This window comes from Melospiza melodia, chromosome Z (assembly GCF_035770615.1).
Source record: "Melospiza melodia melodia isolate bMelMel2 chromosome Z, bMelMel2.pri, whole genome shotgun sequence".
Taxonomy (NCBI): domain Eukaryota; kingdom Metazoa; phylum Chordata; class Aves; order Passeriformes; family Passerellidae; genus Melospiza; species Melospiza melodia.
The window spans coordinates 73,233,686-73,253,338 of record NC_086226.1 but is presented as its reverse complement, the minus strand read 5'-3'; the positions used below and the strand labels follow the sequence as shown (position 1 = coordinate 73,253,338).

Genomic DNA, 19,653 nt, shown 5'->3' with positions numbered 1-19,653 from the left:
ACAGCTGCTGCGCCAGCATCTCAGCTTGGAGTACTTGAGAGAGAAGCAGGAGGGAGAGCCAGAGGGGAAACATAATCTCTGAAGCCACTTAATTTTCATTCATCTCACTGGAAAAAGAGCACTTATAGGAGTAATTTTAGTTTTCTGAACACCTTTCTACCTCTGCCTTCAAGCAGCCTTTCTTTTTTCCCCAAACACAAAGCAGTGTCTGACTCTTTCTGTTCAATTGTACTGCACCTACTTCACCTTTTAGTTCATACTTCTATAATAAAAAATAAAGTTCTGAGGAGAAGCAAAGCCCTACAGCAGCAAAGCTGTACAGAACAGTCACCAGCATGTAGTTCACCAAGCGATCAAAGTGCTATAAATACTTGAGAAATCTGAGTAGCTTATGTTTCTACCCAAGTTTGCCCTGTAGTTATGAGTCTAATTCAACTTCTTAGTTAAACAGCAGAGACCATGTTCTCTTATTTTTATTTTGGCTTTTAAGAATTTCATGAGATTTTATTAAGATACAGTTTCATCCACCAAAATATATTAATGACTATGCCAAAATCAAGACATTTGCAGTTCGTCACACAGGACTTAATTGTTGCCATACTTTCCCAGAGGATCCTTTTTTCCCTTTCGTTCTTTCCATCTGTTCACATGAGTGACTCATTCCCCCATCATCAAAGGAGCTCACATCTATACACATAAATCCAAAATTTTACCCAAACCATCATTTCTTCTAAACAGAAGAGCAGCAGTAGAAAGATGCAGCTTCCCCCATTTTGAAGCAGTTCTTTTATTTGCTATCACATGTTATTTCTGTGACTTCAAATTATAAACTATCCCTAGTCAGCAACCACCATAACCATCTATGTCTCAAACCATATTCCTGAAGTGGACGGTAGCTTTCACAATCACTCTGATTTTATTTGGTCTGACATTTTTGATGGCTGATGCGTTCAACTCACTGTTTGACACACCCATGAATTAACAATGGTTCTCTTTCACCCTTCCAAAATCTGTCCCTGGGAGAGACTATATATGTATTCTGGAGTCACTATCTCAAAAAATCAGCGCAATAACACACTTAAGAATAGTGCTGTCTAGCTGGGAATTTTTTTAATACAAAAGAAATACTAGTTTTCCTGAAGGAACAGTTTAACTGAAAAAGAATCAATTGTTACAAAGAGTTTACTATATTAAGGACTATATTTAAATTAATATACTATTCATATATAATATATGAAATGTAATAATTTAGAAAATGCATCTTAAGAAAGAATATATATGGCAAAATTCCTACAGCAGCTCCACCTCACTCAATGCAAGATAATTTTTTCTGCCAAAAGGCTGAGTTCTGTGACCATACTACAGATCACCCTTTAGAGACGGCAAAAGAATTATAGAAAGCAATGAATGGAGTTCCTAATCATGTGCTTCCCCAAAAGTTGGGGCATTTTATTTTTACAAATTATTTTGAAAATTTAAAAATCCTGCTACTCAAGAAGAAATTACTGTAAAATCAAAGAAAATCATGGATCATATTTCAGTGGATTAAGACACTGCGGCCAGGCTGACAAATCATTCTGAGATGAGACAAACAATGCTCACTGACTTCAAGGGAACTATATGTTCCAAAAACCTCTAAAACCAAACCTGTTATTTCTCAAGTAAAGACCTAATCCAGATGATTTGGGGCATTTGGACTCTGAAAGTAACTGGTCATATTCCAATAAACAGTCATTGTCTTGGCATAGGTAGATGTCACAACCTCAAATGTCATAGAATCATAGAATGGCTTCAATTGGAAGGACCCCTGTCCAACCAACTTGTCCAAACCACCTCCCATGGGCATGGACACCTGGATGGGGCTTTAATCATCTTGAAATCAGGTTGATCAAACCCACATCTAAACTGTTCTCAAACATTTCCAGGGATGGGACATCCACAACTTCTCTGAGCAATCTGTTCCAAAGTCTCACAACCATCATAACCAGTAAAGTACTTATTTCTTATGTTGAATTTAAGCCTACTCTCCTTCTGTTTAAAGTCATTCCTCCTTGTCCTATCTCTACATGCCCTTCTGTAAAAGCCCTCTTCAGCTCTCTTCTAGGCCCCTGTTAGGTTCTGAAGGGCTGTGTGTCCTCCCCACGGACTTCTCCTGTGACAGTGGTCACAAGGGTTGCAGGATGAAGAGAGAGGCGAGAATGTTGACCTCATGTTCAGAAGGCTTGATTTGTTATTTTATTTTATATATATATATATATATATATATATATATATATATATATATATATATATATATTACATTATGACTATACTAAAAAGAAATAGAAGGAAAGTTCTCAGAAGGCTAGCTAAGCTAAGAATAGAAAAGAATGAATAACAAAGGTCTGTGTCTCGGCAGAGATCGAGACCCAGCTCTGCCGTGAGCGGTCAGTAAATCCCAACATCCACAGGAGACCAATCACGGATCCACCTGTTGCATTCCACAGCAGCAGATAACCATTGTTTACACTGTGTTGCTGAGGCCACAGCTTCTCAGAAGGGAGAAAAATCCTAAAGAAAGGATTTTTCACAAAAAATGTCTGTGACATTCTCCAGGCTGGAAACCCTAACTTACTCAACCTGAGTGAGTTCCACTCTCCACGTGGAGAGGTGCTCCAGCACTGCTCATCTTAGTGACCTTTCTCTGGACTCACTCCAGCAGGATGATGTCTTTCCTGCCCTGGGAACGCAGCAGAGCAGGGGTGCAAAATCTCCTTCCCTGCTGGCCACACTGCTTTGGATGCAGCCCTGTCATGTTTGGCTTTCTGGGATGGGAGCACATATTGCAGGTCTGTGTCCAGCCTCCCCAATGCCAAACATCCAAAAGTCCACTGATCCATTCTCCACTCAGTCTGCACCCCATGACCTTCCTATGGCCCCAGCCCTCCAGGCTGTCATGGTTGCTCTGGATGCCATCCTTTCCCTCCAGCATGTCACCTGCACAATTCAACTGGATGTCACCTGCAAACCTTCCAAGGCTGCCCTCAGCTTCTCTGTCCATGCCACTGACAAAGGTGTTCAGCAGCACTGATTGCCACCAGCTCCTGAGGAATATCACTTTCCATCAGACTTTGAATACCGAATTGTCAAGATTACAAATATTAAAATCTAGAATTCTTTTCTTTTTACTTTGTAATTAAGTTTTCTAAAACAGTTTTGTTACAATTCTGTATGTGTGGCAGCATTAATACTAAAATTTTCTCTCAAATTGTTTCAACTGAAACAATCTTTAAACATTTTTATACCAAATTAATCACGTACCTCAACTCAAATTAAACCATTGCATAGCAAAAATATAGAAAACTGATAGTTTTATACAAAGTATGCCACACTGGGCAACGTATTGCATTATCACTAAATATGAACAGCCCAGGTCCCACAGGTTTAATGTCAGGTGAAGCACTGAGTCTGGAATAGAGGCACATAAATGTGTACAAGAAACATACCATGCCCCCTTCTGCGCTACATGGAAAATCTGCAATTCTCTAACTTCTGTCTCCTTTTGCCTTTTGTAAAGTTTCCTTGCCAGATGCCCAACCTGTCTGACAACATCCTGACAAGTCTGCTGGACAGTGTACTTCCAACAAGGAATCCAGACACAATTTTCTTTCTTAGCTCATTTTAATACATGGCTTTTAAAAGATAAACTTGAGCCAGAGAATATATTTAAAGTAACATCTGCCTAAATACTTGCAACAGATACTTAATACATGGTTAGGAGATATTTTCTAGCCACAGTGTATTTATATAAATGTATAATTTATATTACAATTTATAATTACTTATAATTTATATAACCAATTTGACCTCTCTGCAAACTAAAGGTAACATTAATGAATAAAGAAGCAGAATTTATTCTTAAGACCTCTTCAAAATTGAAAAACCAAGGGTTAGATCAAGAACAAGGATCAGTCATAACGCAGAGAAGAAGATAGTTTATTTCATTTACTGGAAAAAGAGTAAAAAAAAGTGAATAAATAGATTTGTTACCCAGAAAAGAGGCAAAATGAAAGAGGAAAAGCTCCCCACCTCAGTAATAACAAACTGTGTTCTCCACCTGTCTTGTAGAATATATGCATCAGTAAATATCAATATTAAAATTCAAACAAATGAAATTTTCCAGATATCATTTTTTTAGTTTTTTCTCAGTTCTAAGCAAATTTGCAATTTTATACATGCATTGTGTACAAGTTTATAAATCAGAGCCTGATCCTTAGAGCTGAGACCTGATCCACGGAGTTGTGGGCAAAGCAAGGTATAAGGGGTCCCATGTAAAAGACACAAAAGTCTTAAACATATTATTTCACAGACTTTTCTACTAACACAAAAACACAGCAACACAGAAGTCGTGTGAACCATTGTACCTGCAGTATACCATATTATTTATATGTTTGTTTATTTATTTATGTATACTTTTATTTATATTTATATATAATTTATATATATATTTATATACATATAATTTATATCTCTAAATTTATATATACATAAAATTTATATATATATATATGCACATATATATGTTGTCCAGTTGTGCTAGGTGTTCCATGTGTTCTGAAATCTAATTCCATTGGTGACAAGAGGTGAGAAAGGGTGAGAATAAAGTAGAGATCTGAGGCAAGGTAGTGTTTGCCTTGTGGTAAGAATTAAATATATAAATAAATATATAAATCCTATTCATTCATTCATTCATTCATTTTATATATATTTATATGTTTATATACATATAAAGAATTTTATATCTATAAAATGAACCAATTTTGTCCCACATTGAAATTCAAGAAAGAAAACGAAGATATTAAAAGATGATCAACATTCATTTAATAAGTTTTAATGAACAACTGTAAAAACACCCTTTAGAAAATCTAATGCATGGACTAAATCATTGGAGAATTGTCTTCTTTATTACAGTATTAAATAATATATCAAGATTAGGTACTTTTCCTCAGGTAATGATTTAGGATATTTTAATGGATTATTTACCTTGAGAAAAAAAAAAACTAATTTATTCTGTGAATAAAATCAGAAGAGATTAAAAATGTTGAAGCAATAATTTTACAGTTTTAAAGCAATTATGTTTACCCTGATAAATTGCATTCATTTTTGGTAGTTTACTCTTCTGAAAGAGATCTCTTATTTGGAAAACTGAGACCCCTAAGGAAACAATATTTGTTTTCATGTACCCATCTAGTGAGTTGAATATTCACTTTTGCAAAACACTTTCTTTCAGTCACCTAGCCTAATAGCCAGTTCTATTGGGTTTTTTATTATCAGGAGCTTAAAACTAAATAATATAGAGAGTTAAGTGTACAAAAGCAAATATTGACTATGTGATAACCATAAATAAAATGCTATTTAGTCAGAGACACACAAATACTCATAACTTGCTTTATACTTTTTCACCTGGACTTCAAAAAACATCCAAAAAAACCCACAAAGCTGTCTGTGACGATTATTTTTTTTTTTCCTTACCCACTTATATAAATTAAAGGACTTTCCTTAATGGACAAAACCAGCCCACGGGACATCATCATCCCTATGCAGCTCTGGAATAAAGCAAGAGCTCAAGCATAGAGCAAGTTGCCAGAGGGTGATTCAGGATCATATCAAAGCATTCAACTTGCATTTATCTGCAGAACCTTAGGATCATGGCCTGACCTTAACAAGCTCCTAAAAGCCATCAGGAGTCTTCTCTCTTCATAGAGAGGAAAGCCACAGGTTTTCTATTTGAAAGCATTCCCATGTTCTCCACTCCCCTACATGAAGAACCCCAAACCTTGGAGTAACATTACTGTCACAAGTCTTTCCAAGGTACTAAGCAGCTATCCTTGGACATAATTCTGGAAGAAATTTTCTTCCTCTCCTGGTTTAACTATAGAATCATAATGTCATTGATACACATGTACAATGCTACTCCTTTTATCATTAAAAGTACAGAATGTTGGTTATTTCATTAAATGTCTTCATACATGACAGGACTACAACAAGTATATTATCTCCATAGAGTGTATATTCTTGATCAAAACCAAATATTTTAAAAACAAATCATTAGCATCTTACACTGAAAAAGAAGGATTATTTAAATTATTTCTTAATAGAAAGTTGCAATTTTATTCATAAAAGTGTTTCACATGTGTTGTCCAAGGCTGCATCTCACTGAGATTCAATTTGGTTCTATCTTGCTGACCTGTATTTTTCTATACCTGGAAGAACACATGTGAACCTTCTGATTTAAATGATGAATTTTACCCACAGTATATGACAAAATGTGAATTAACAAATATGGGTCAAACCACAACTTTTAAAAAGTTAGCTAGTTGGACTATAACTTTTACTGAAAAAACTTGAGACCATTTCTACAAGGTACCTGCCAAATAATTCTTACTGTTGTTAAACTTGACTCTCGACTTGCTTTTTTTTTTAAATGTATTTTTAATTTGTTATTCTGGTATCAGGTAGATCATGACTTAACCATATGTCACAACAAAATCTAAGTTATTTAAATTTGTCTTTAAATCAGAGCTGCTTTTCCTAGTACTCCGATAATTTGTGGAGATATCAGAGAGAGGCCATCCCTTGGCTAGCTACCTATCAGTCATTGGTATAACTTTGTTTATGACTCTTGAGATTTTATCTCTCTTCATGGACTCCTTTGTAACTCCCTACCTCTCCTTTGTAGCTCCTACCGCAGTCCACATTTGTAGCTGACAGAGGCTGCATATTGTTCCTCTAAGACATTCATAATAATCTCACACCAAACCACACGGCCCTTGCTGATATCTTTCCCGCTTACTGAGTTGTCTTTTCACAAGAAAAATTTTCTCTTGAATGAGTATCCTATTTTTTCCTCCAGTTTCAACAATCAAGCTGATCTGTCAATTATTCTTTAAGTTAATATCAGTGGGATTTTTTCCCAACAGACACTTGTTAAAAACACTTCTCTGTTTTCCAGCAGATTACGGTGTCACAAGAAACACAACTGAGAAGACAGATTCTGATCCATCTTCAATTCAAATTAAACAGTGAAAATGATCACAAATTGATGGGGAGGAGATGGTAGAAATTTTAATTTCTTAATGAAATTGTTCCTGAAGGAATTTGCTATTTCTGTGTTAAAATTAGAAGCTGAATTCCACTATAGTGAATGTATCCAGGTAGTATACAATAATTTATCATTGACAGAAGACATTGTTGAAAATGCTATACAGAAAGCCCTGAGCAAATAAAGGTAGCTGGTAAAGCTTAAATGAAATAAGAATCTCATTTTTGGAAAGGCACAATAGATGGACAGGCATTCAGGCACAAAATCCAACACTTCGTAGATCTACTCTTCCAACCTATTCTAAAAATAAAAATAAACTGACATGCAGACACAGTACAAAATATTTTGAAAGATAATTTTTCATTTATGAATATGTTAAAAAATCTGCTCTGTGAGTTCTTTAGTTTTTTATTTAATGGTGGCCACAAGTGCATTAATAGCCATTAGACAAGAAAAAAACCTCTGCATATTCATCACATGACAACATTCTCATTATATGATTATAATTCTTTTAATACAGTAAAAATATTTTAGAATTTATGAAATGGCTTCCTAATATCAATTCCCCCTAGAAATTTTTGTTCTAGTCTTCAAAAAGATTTTCATAGATCTTCACGGCAATAGTTATGCCAAAATATAAGTAAAACTGACTAAATTTTATCTTGAACTGCAGTATTGCAGCTCAGGCCATAGGCTCATGAGCTTTTTAAACCAGCACGTGGCACCTCCTGCTTCTGTCACTCATTCCCACTTCTTTTCCTTACACACCCATTTTTGTGACTAGATACTTAACTGATAGAGGTGAAAATTCTTCTTTTTTCTTTTTCATATGTAGCTGAATGCAAAAGGATAAGAAAAGTCAAAAAAATAAAGTCCAGAGCAGAACTGTCCTGTGTTACATATTGATCCAGATTTTACAGAAAATTTCAGTATATTCTCCTAAACATACTAATTGCTTTCTTTAAATTATTTAAAAAACAGAAAGCTTAAAACACAATGTGCAAAAATTTAAAGATAAGGGTGTAAATGAATTTTAGATTCCCAATAGTATTCAAGTTAAATAAAAACATTCCTGATGCCTCTCAGGTTTCTGGACCATGCTGGTTCTCAGTATGTATGTATCTAAACTAACAGACCAATTTAAAACCCACTGCTTCACTCTAATGAGTTTTAACACAAGAAAAATTTCCTATTTATCATATTACATCTAAGGGTATCCTATTTCGCAGTTAATGTTCTTAACTGATACAAAATCTATATAACATGTATATAAAATTTATAAATATAACTTTTTAAAGTACATTTTAGCCCTCAGCAAAATAACTATCAAAATCTATATGTTTTTAAATGTGATTCTTACAGGAAATAGGGGAACAAATTACTAACTGTTCTGTATATGTGAACATGAAAAGCCATTATTTTAATCCATTAGCACACTTTACCTGTTAATTAAACCATAAATTACATTGCCATTTTGACTTAATTTGTTGATCTTATAAGTGATGAAAATTTTTCTTCATAAAATTTTCTTTCCATCCACAGAAATAACTTCATTCTTTATCATATTTGGGCCAGAAAGGCCTTGTCCAGGATCAGCTGGAAATTATATTAACTGATTCAAGTCAATTAACAGCGATGGGGGCCTAAGAATAATTCCAAATATTTTCTTTAACTTAACATAGAACTGTGATGTACCTGTTTGGAGGAGCATGAGAATACCACATAGGCTCTTCTGGGGATTTAGTAAACTTAACGTTAAAAAAAACAGATTAAAATGCACTTTATCCTATATTAAGTACAATTGCTGTGAGCAAAAATTTTCAGGGGAATGCCAAATCTAAGCTACAATAGATAGTACTTACCGAGGAAACTCAACAATCTCACTTTCAATGGTTACTTGTCTTTTCATAACAGTAAGGATAACAAAAAATTTCTAATGTTTTTCATGTTGTTAATTCTCAGATGTATTAATGTGTATTTTTTTTTTTTTTTTATTTGCTGCTGTGCTGGTAACTTTTCTTCCTTCCTTATTTCTGTCCACTCAATGAACTCATATATCCAAGTTAAAAGAGAGGACTATTTCATATCAAGGCTTGCAGGGGAAAACAATGGTGATATACTGTCTCCATCTTATTTGGAATATTTTAAGGTTACCCAAAATGTGCAGTTGAAACACAGAGAGTCACATAGAGTCCTGCAGAAAATCAGAGGCATTTTTTTGCCAATAGTGAGTCCATCATCTTCACATGTAATTTAGGGGGATCAGTCATATTCCTCTGGAGGTAAGAAATATTGTCTTGGACAGTCTTGGGTTTGTGAGAGACATTACACTCCTCGTGAGAAACATCCTCTATATACAATATAGTTATAAATGTTAGAAGGTTAATATGGTCTTGAAATCCAGAACACACCTTATGTCTTTTACCAAGTTTATCAAAACACTCTTCAGTTTTATCAAGCTGGTCCAACAAACCGGAACAAGAGGACTTGCCACTGGTCTTTCAAATACCAGTAGAAAAAAATAGACACGGCCAACTTACAAAAGTACTTTTATCTACAAAAGTGCACCATGGAAGACAGGTTTGACACAGAGTTACTGCAGACATCAGTCAGTTTAACAATTAAGGCAGTCAAGGCTGTATTCTGCCTAATTAGGCTTCACAATAAAATATACACTGACTAAAAGTCAGTCTCTTTGAGTTATCTGAAGTCAGACACCTAAGTACACAGGTTCTAGTCTTTTTGAAAATCTCTCTGTGCATAGTCTTCCAGAAATAAAGATGATTTTTTTTTTTACTTTCCATGCAGTCTGACGCTACACATAGTAGTTAGGAAGTTACTTGCTAGTGCTGGTGTAGAAATACTGTTAATCATTTAGTTACTAGGTCTTCATTTTCCAGGCTGTCCACATTTTTCAAATACCTAATGATTAGTCCTTGGGCCCCGGGAACAAGATATACTCACAGAGGGGGAATGAAATCCCAAAACCACTGTAGAATCCTTAGAGATTCTACCTGCTGACGTGAGGGAACTGCAGGGTAAAGTGCTTTCTTCCAGCCTAGTCTGCTTCTAGTGAATTTTGGCTACTTATAAAGGAGAGAGGGAGAAAGACAAGAGGTACAAAAGAGAAGGAGAAGGCAGGGAGTAGAGCAAGCATTTGGGTTTGTTCTGAAAAATGCTTCTGCTTGCTGTCACAGCAAAACCATATATACACTAGAGACACCAGAAGTCTTATGTTCAAATGAAAATAGTAGCAGAATATAATATATTTGGTGAAGGATTTGAATTCCTGGAAACAGCTCAAAAATTTTATTTGATCTCTCTTGCAAAAATGTTTTAAGATCATGCTGGACATAATATGTTTAGGCAAAAGAAAACCTACATTAGGCAACGAAATCTTTACTCTAAATACACATATGTGTGCCTTCCTACTAAAGAACTTGGCCAGGTAAAATTCCAGCTCCTCCACAAAGCCTTTTAATCTTAAAATAATAAAAAACCTGAATAGTTCACGTATTTCCACAATCCTAAATTAGAAATTTTTTTGTATGCAATTGTAGCAATGACTTACAGAAGATCAGGAAAAAATCCTGATCCCTTGCTTTTCCCATATGATTTTCCCATGAACTTCCTGGGCCCTGAGGTCAGGCCTCTCATTCCCTGGATCCTCTTTTGCCCATTATGTGTGTGTGTGACACATTGGCCAGCCAGTGAGCCAGGAGTGATGACAAATTGTGGAGGGTGGCTTAGCAGGCCCTGCTGCCATCTCCCTTTGGATGAATGCCATTCACTCCCAGAGATTTCTGAGTGTGTAAACAGCCCAGCACGTCACTCCCTGCCTCCTCCTGGGTTACAGAGGGTCTTGTCTGCTCCCAGGCCCTGTCTGCCAACAAAGAGGACTGGCTGCCCTCATGACAACCATTCCTACTGCTGAAGATTGAGGCAAAGAAAGCATTAAGTGCTTCAGCCTTTCCCTCTTCCTTGTGACAATGTTCTCTTCTGCATCCAGCAAAGGATGGAGATTTTTCTTGGTCCTCCTTTTGTTGTTATTCTATTTATAAAAGCATCTTTTATTACCTTTCATTATCAGTGGACAAATTGAGTTCTCTTTCCATGACCGAACAATATCCTTATACTATTCCTGAGCTGACTGCACTTGTTGCAAAGTTCTGTCATGGTTTAGGAATGGTACTCCCCAATTCAGTGTTCCCATGAAAACACCCCAGACCACTGGCCACTGGCTCACCCTTCCCCTCCCCTTGTGGTGGGATGGAAACAAGATCTGGAGGCACAAAGAGGTAAAGATCACAGGCTGAAATAGCAGTTTACGGGGAACAGCAATGAAATAATAACAGTGACAACAACACTAAAACCAAAGTGTATGAGACAGGCAAACAATTCAATGAGTGTGCTCATTGTGTGGAATCTGGTGCCACCCAACTGCATGTACTGGCAAGCCAGAAGAAAGGCTTGACACCCCTGAACATGATGTGAGGGGGTACAGAATAGCCTCTGGTTCCTGGCCTTGCCCCTCCCAGCTGCTGCAAAAGTTAACCCTATTCTGGACAGAGCCAGGACAAGGTCAAAAATTCTCTTTTTTTTCCCTCCTGAGTTTGTGTGAAAGTTCCCAGTTCATCCAGGCCAGCCTTCTTCCCCAGTGGAACCTCTTTTGGAACATGGAGACAGCCTGTTCCTCTGTCAGTAGGATTTCCTTCTCAATGTCAGCCTTTCTGGACCCCTCTGTTATCAAAGACTCTTTCTGAGAAGACTGTCTGAACCAATGTCCTGAATGGGACAGTCCACACTCCTCAAATCCTAGGTAGACCCCTTTTCTTACTTCATCAAGAAAACTCTATCAATTCATTATATTTACTAATAAAAATGTCATTTGAATCCAAACCACTTAAAAACTTTCTACTGCATGATTTTGTTTTCAAGATTCAGCTTAGCATTTCAGCAAACAGATCAGTGATAAATGAGATCCTCAAATGGCAAGAAATTCAACTGCCTATTTCCCATAAAAAATACAAAACCTCCAAACTGAGTGTAAGAAGTCCAGAAATTGGAAAAGAACAAAATATTAAGGGGCAGAAGTCTAGCTCAAAAGTCCATTACTCAGAAAGAAGAGCATAACTGTAAAAAAACACATAAAAACATTATGATATTTATTAATAACTCTGAGAGCAATGCTGTTTTATTTAGATGACTGTTAAAAGTACTTCCACAAGGCAGCCATGTCCAATCAATGGTTTAGTTTGCTTCTATATTAAATGAGTCAGCAGCTAATATTGTTGATATACTGAGGTCCCTTTCCTGAGAGAAAGTTATGAGAAAAATTGCTTAGCTTGTATTATAAACACTTTTATCATTGTTGGATATTTTCATTAAGAGAAGGAAAGGTTTTGTTCTGGATGGGAAGGTTTAGAAAGCTGTGTGTGCATTTCAGAATGGGGAAAATTATGCATAAGGGCCTTAAAAATATATCAGTTAAGCAGCAGTACTATTGGAAAAATATTTCCTCTTGAAGTTTGAGAGTTATTAGTACAATAATTTTTGTAGCACCAAAATAATCTGCACGGCATTATACATTTATTAGAGGTCTCTGGGTTTTATACCCACAGATACACAAAAGCATCAAGACAAGAGCAGCACAAGCCCCAGTGCTCCTGCACTGATCTTACCCTTTCAAAGCCCCACTGCTGATGGTCAGTGATGATCTGCTGTTTTGCAGACACTGCTAGATGCTTACCATGGTTAATTGGGTAGTCCAAGCTCAGACCATTTTTGGGTGCCCAAACTCCTCTGACGTGAAGCCAGGCACTGCCTATGAATCATATTCATCTGTACAGAGCTTGGAGTCTAAAACAAAATACATTTTTAAATACCCTTAGTTTCCATCCCAGCAAAAAAAAAAAAAGTTATACAGAAAGCATTTTAGCTGGTTTCATCTTCTCAGTAACATCTTTTCAAAAGAAAGAGATGGAAAATGAGAGCAATTAATTAATTAATTTTAATATATAAGGGACACAAAACCTCACATTCTTTCACGTAGATTGGCCAGAAACATGTGTCTATGGAATGGGCTTGTACAAAAATTCATGCATTTATTTTCTGTAACAGAGACAAGTGAATCTACCAGTGACTGAACACAGGCGTCCAAATCACACAGAAATGATAAGTTTTACTGAAAACAGCTAAGCACCTATTAAAAAAGGGAAAGCAATTTAAGAAGAGGTTATTAGGGTGCAGAGCCTATCCCTCAGATGACATGTGCATAGCACAGCAGTACATTTTCCTGTCAAGTGTCTCATGCATGTATTTATCCTTGCCATAACCACAGAAAGTCTCCCTTCTCACCGACAGAGTGCCCTCACTTACAGCAAACTACCACACAGGAGCTAAGCAAAGATTGCAACACCACCTGCTGCCTTTTAGGACCTGTTCTTCAGGGCACTGGGAACCAGAAGGGAAGAAGGAGAGGTGTTCAGAGTGTTAAGGTTTACAAACACATAATCATGGAGGGATTATATGTGGTGCTTTTTATTAAGAGCTCTGGGTGCCAGGGGTATATTCAACCCAAATCTGACTCCGACCATACATCCGAGATGATCATCTTTTTATACTCTATCGTTATATAACTTTCATGTTAGTTATTAAACTTATATTGTTCTGTTGTATACATAGATTTAGCCCCCCTCTGAATTTCCAACATAGTTCCTCATTATTCTTCTTATGGTTATATAATAATTACATTTAATAACTAAACAATCATCACATCTAACAATTATATAATTTATCATACTGCTTACGCCGGTGCAGTTGATCTGGGAAAATACAAAGCTTAACATTTTAGATTCTATCTTTGACTTTTTCCAGGGCTCCACTATCAAGAGGAGGGCCAAGTTTTAGTCAAACAAGTTGCCAGACTTTTGGCTGCTTTGCCAATAACAGAAGAGAGGCTGACTATGGGGATTTCAGAGCTTGGTGATGTTTTCTGTAAAGGATCATCTCCTGTAGGTCATTTTCCACTTACCACCACTTCATTTACTTGTTCAGTTTTCAGTCCTTATACCGGAAGAATAAAATTTAAAAAAAAAAAAAATTGAAGGGCAAATAATTAGCCCTAGCAATAAGAGTATAGCTTGAAGATGTAAGTTAATGGAAAGTTATTAGTGTTGAAGTGTAAAGTACTATCACTTGATTGCTACAAAAATAGATGAAATTAAACAAAGAGTTAGCAAAATAATTCATTTAGCCATTCAGAGCTGACCTTGTGCTACAGAAATAATTGCAATTAATCCCACAGTCATGGAATAATAATTTAAATAAAAATTATTTTAACATTGACAGAAGGAAACTTGACATATGCAGCAAGTCAAGAGTCAATGTCAGCTACAACCATGAATAGAACTGCAATCTTCCCTCAAGTATTTGTCTAGGAAAGGAGAAACCACAGAGCCATAATAGAACTTCAGTAATTTTCAAAGATTGGATTTATCCCAGCTGTGTGTTCCAGGTGTATGGGTTTACTCTGCTAGGATTGCACTCATCTATTTGGTCACTCCTGTGAGGAAAACCTCTTGGTGCTGAGGCTGTATAAATGAATTTTGGCAATACTAAATTAGTGATGGCAACGGAAAGCTTAATTACTCGGGTAGCTGATGCACTGAAACACTGGAAATCAAATTATTGTTAGTTTTGTGCTTGACCTTCTAAAATTTCTGGAAAAACAAAAACTTTTGCCTAACTATGATCTAGCCAGTAAAAGTAATACATGTAATTCAGCACTATTATAAGGTGAGATCCGCCAATATTCTTACCATATGAATAGCATTCTTCTCAAAGAAAGAAGGATTAGGTTTTAGAAAGAATAGATAAAAAGTTAAGAAGGAAGGCCAAGCAATGCATAGTTGTCCTTTGCTGAATATTCTGGAGAAAATTTATATCAATAGCATGATTTAACACTGATATTCTGCCATTTTAACTCTCAAAATGATCAGAAGTCTTCCAGCAGGGACTTTTAATAAATATTCAGACATTCCTGCCTCTCCTCACACAAGGTTATACATTTAAATTTGATTTATATTTATTGTACATCCAGTGTCATATTAATGTGCAGAAAAACTGCCATGTGGTAAACTGACTTTGACACAGTTGAACTTAGCATAACGATACTTTCATCACTAAAGATGCATTCTCACCCTTTCCACTTCAAAAACATGCCATTAAAGCCTTAGGTTTTACGTGAGTACTTATTTCTACAAGGAAATAAGAACAGACCGTAATGACTGCTACCAGCTAAACTGAATTTCTGTGCCAGAGAACTCAAAGCTTATAGAAATCTCTAAGGACATGTGCAGGCTGATACTTCATATAAGTCCCAACCTGAAGCCAGAGTAAGTTGCATAATTTAATATTGTACCTGCTACTTTTTCTCAGCCATCATGCACCCACATCCCAGCAAACATTCTACCAAACCCCAGGACACTTTAATCTAGGTTACAGGCTGGATTTGGGCAGCAATCAAATATTGCAAGACATGAGAGATTTTCAGCCTTCTGAGGTTTAGAGAGTGTAGTTTTGGTTCATATCGTTCAGGAAGGACAGTGCAAAATGCAGCAACGCTAAAAGCATGTGGAAATAAACATTCTGATGGAAATGGCTGGATTCCAGATGGCACAGCATTAGGATAAGCCTCACATTTATTATGTACATGAGTTATCTACTGCACAAAAAATTCACGTGACAGACGTTCTTCTTGATTGCTTTTGTTATTTTTCTGTAGTACAATTTCTACATTACAGAATTAATGCAAAATACACTTGCAGTGCATTTTTATCTAGGTTGTATTGCTTCCTTATTGCACATGCTCCTTTCCAAAATCTGAGTTTTAAAATGGGAGGCATTGTTTAGTGTGAGAGGTCCTTGACATAAAAAAATCAATCTGAGATACAGTTTTACATCCATTTTATCAGTTTCCCTCAGTTCTCAGAAATCTGTGCCTTGCATAGGTATTGGAGCTTAGAAAGCTGCCTAAAGCTAAAGCATTTCAGGGGGAATAGATGTTAATTTTAATGAAAGAATAAGAGAGCACATAGTCATAAATCTAGTAAAACCACCTCTGTTGTAGATAAACTTTTTTCAAGATACATAGTCTTGTTCACAAAGCAAATTCTGACAAAGACATTCTTCTACACTACTTTCAAAGATGTGTTTGAGAACAAAAACATTGCTTGGTTAAGTGAATGAACCCTTAGTGGAATTTAGAAAGTTTTACAAGAGACAGGCTGCATGCAGCAAAAGAGCACCTGCATGATTGTGTCTTTTATGCAAACATACAAATTTAATGAGGCCATAATCCCATTGCACACATAATTCTTCTAAAAACTCATTTTAGCTAGTACTCACACACCATCCATTTGAATTGGGCTCTTGATATCCTGGCCAAAAACCTGATTTTGCCATATAATTCTATAACTTCAAAGAAAATTAGGCCTACTAAGAGACAATCTTCACACCAGAGATTTTGTAATATAACTAATGCAGGGCAGCAACACCATGAAACAAGAGAAAATTAATTACCTCTAAAGAGCAGCAGAGCTGACACTGAAACCCAAGCCTTCTGAGCACTCTCACCTTTGGACTTACCCACTGGACTGTCTAAAAAAGTTTTAAGTACTAGGTCTTCCAATATTAAAGTGGTACAATACAAGAGAAAACCTTTTAAAATTACAATGATAAGGCATTAATAAGTATTGCAGTTTTCCAAGCCATTAGTCAGGTGAGGGCTCAATATGAGTGTTCAGCAAGCTCCGTTTATTGAAGAGAGCATCAGACACTTATACAGCAAATAATAAGCAATAAATATGAATATTCTGTAAGCCAAGTGATCTATTGGTTAAACTATACCATCAACTCTTCCTCATTCCTTTGGGCCTACGTTCTCTATTTCCCACATCTCTCTGTCCACTTTGTTATCATACCCAGCTAGGCCCAAGGACATGCTATCTTGCAGGTGCAGGTTTGGAATTAGCCACGGCCTTGTACTTTTCCAGTCTCTAGTCAGCTAAATTCCCAACAAATAAGACCCTATATATCTCTGCAATTTTAGGTATTTCAATACTTCCTTACAATGTTTTGTCTAGGCAAATAAAAATTATGCCACAAATTGTCACAAGGGGATTTTATTGAGTGGGGGTTTTATTTTGGAGGGGATTTTTTGAGAATTTTTTCTTGGAGCTAGTATCACTGTTATAAATAGATAAAACTTTAGTGAGATAGGCAGGATTTTCACTTTTTAAATGAGAGGTAAAGTACAACTAGATGTAACTCCACAGAATTAAAAAGGATTCTTATCATATAAACTGTGAGTGACATGTTCTCTTACAAATCCATAAAACTCACGCACCTACTGATGCATTTATCATTCGGACAGAGGAGCCCTCTTCTCTTCACCGGTGAGACCCTAAATGAAGTATTTGTCTCTGGAGCCCTCAGCACAGGGAATACACAGACCTGTTGCAGCAGGCCCAGAGGGGTGAAACACCTCTGTGTAAAAGTCAAGAAAGCTGGGATTGGCCAGCCTTCTCATGAGGGGGTGAGAAGGTTCCAGGGAGATCTTATTGTGACCTTTCATGCTTATAGAGGGCTCAAAAGAAGGATGGGGAGAAAGCTTTTAGGACCTATGGTGATAGGACAAGGGGTGATAGTTTTGAACTAAAGGAGAGTAGATGCAGACTGTATATAAGGAATTGGGTTTTTTACCATGAGGATAGTGAAATACTGGCACAGGTTGCCCAGAGAGGTGGCGGATGCCCCATCCCTGGAAATATTCAAGGCCAGGTTGGACAGGGCTTTAAGCAACCTGGTCAAGCCGAAGATGTTCCTGCTCATTGCAAGGGAGTTGGACTAGATATCTAAAGAGCCCTTACAATTCAAACCATTTTATGGTTCAAAAATTTGGAGCTGCCATGAACCAACAGAAAAAAAGTATCTGTGAACAAAAAATAGATATTGGTACATATTCTGTGTGAGCCTTTCTGTCTTCTGCCTACTGAGAATTTATATATCGTCATGTGTCCTTAATTCCTTTTATTTAGAAAAAAACACGTTTCAGAATTACAATCAGTCTAAGGCTTCATGTATATGTACTGTAATTTAAGTCATGTCAGTTTGATTTATGTTTTTATGTCTCACTGATGTCAACTTGATTTATGTTTTTATACTTAGCTGATGCTTTAAGTATTTCTTTAATGTAATGGCTCTGAGCAGCAGAAAAGGCTCCCACTTAAAAGTTGCATTTTATTTCCTAAGCAGTTGTAAACAAGTAAGTGAGATAGTAGCTTGCAGTCTATGTCATAGCTGTACACTGGGCTCAATAAAGGGATGATTCAACACTTTACTACCCTGCTGATGAGCCCCAAAATATTTATACAAAATTTTTTTGAGAGATTCATAAGCATTGTATGCAGGAATTGAGGTGGCATATCTATTTTTTTTAATTCACTGGTCAGCAAAATAAGAATGAAAATAATTTTTTGTAGTTCATATGGTCTAACTTTGACTGCCCTCTTAGGAGGTATTAATGACATTCTCCTATCACGCTGACCATTGCATGGATAAACAAAATCAGTACTTTCATCACTCTCTTAAACCTAAGCATGATAGGAAGCAAGAAAAATTTGATAGAGGTCATGTCTTGCCAGGATGAGGATTCTCATATAGTATGTTCACATTATAGTCTTAAAAAATATATGTTCTGGTCCTGTAGACATTCTCTGTGTTGAATTCAGGCACATCTTATGATTAGGATATCTTTTACACCACCTCCTAATCAATTTTGAGCTCCGAAGAAAGAAAAATATTTTTAATCCTTCATATTAGGTGAGGGAAGAAAGTAGGATTATACCAATGCCAATATTAATTGGCATCAGATATTCTGTCTCATTCAACATCTATGCTCCTTGTCCCTTTATTATAATCATTCTCAGTAGTTTCATTTCACTGCTTTCCAGAAACTTTAGAATACGTATTTATGTGGATTACATTGTCGCAGAAAAAAATTTAATTCTTTCAAGAATTCATTTGCCTTCTTTTTCACTTGAGTGTTTGACATTATAAATGCCATGTAATATTTTCATGGGGTTATTTTGCTTGTTTCAGAGTTCACTAAGGAAAGACAAGAAGAAAGAGATAAAATATTCAAGTTCTTTCCTCACTTTCTGGACTAAAAATGTACTTCATCATTAATATCTCCCTTACCCACAATCATTTGTTTTACTTCAAATTCAGGAGAAAGTCCTGCCTATGTTTTCTTGAATAAAATGGTTTTGAAATGGGCTGGGACAGTTTACAGTCATCTCACAATTCTCTTCCCTGACAGGCATAAACTGAAGTTTATTTCTTTCGATAGTCTGTTTTTTGTTTTTCATCTCCTAGGCTTCTTTTGTCTCCTACCCTTGTGCTCATTGGAGGATAATTCCATTCCCTCTTTTCCTGGACTGCATAATACCAAAATCTGGTTGTGAAATAGTGAGCCAAAAAATGAGGTCTGTTTATGATTCTGTGTTGCT

General features: G+C 36.2%; 1 long non-coding RNA gene across 1 annotated transcript in view; it reads right to left on the bottom strand.

The window, feature by feature from the left end:
• LOC134432048 (uncharacterized) overlaps positions 1-19,653 on the bottom strand; it is a 52,881-nt gene that overhangs the window by 902 nt on the left and 32,326 nt on the right. The gene's annotated exons all lie outside the window — the stretch shown is intronic.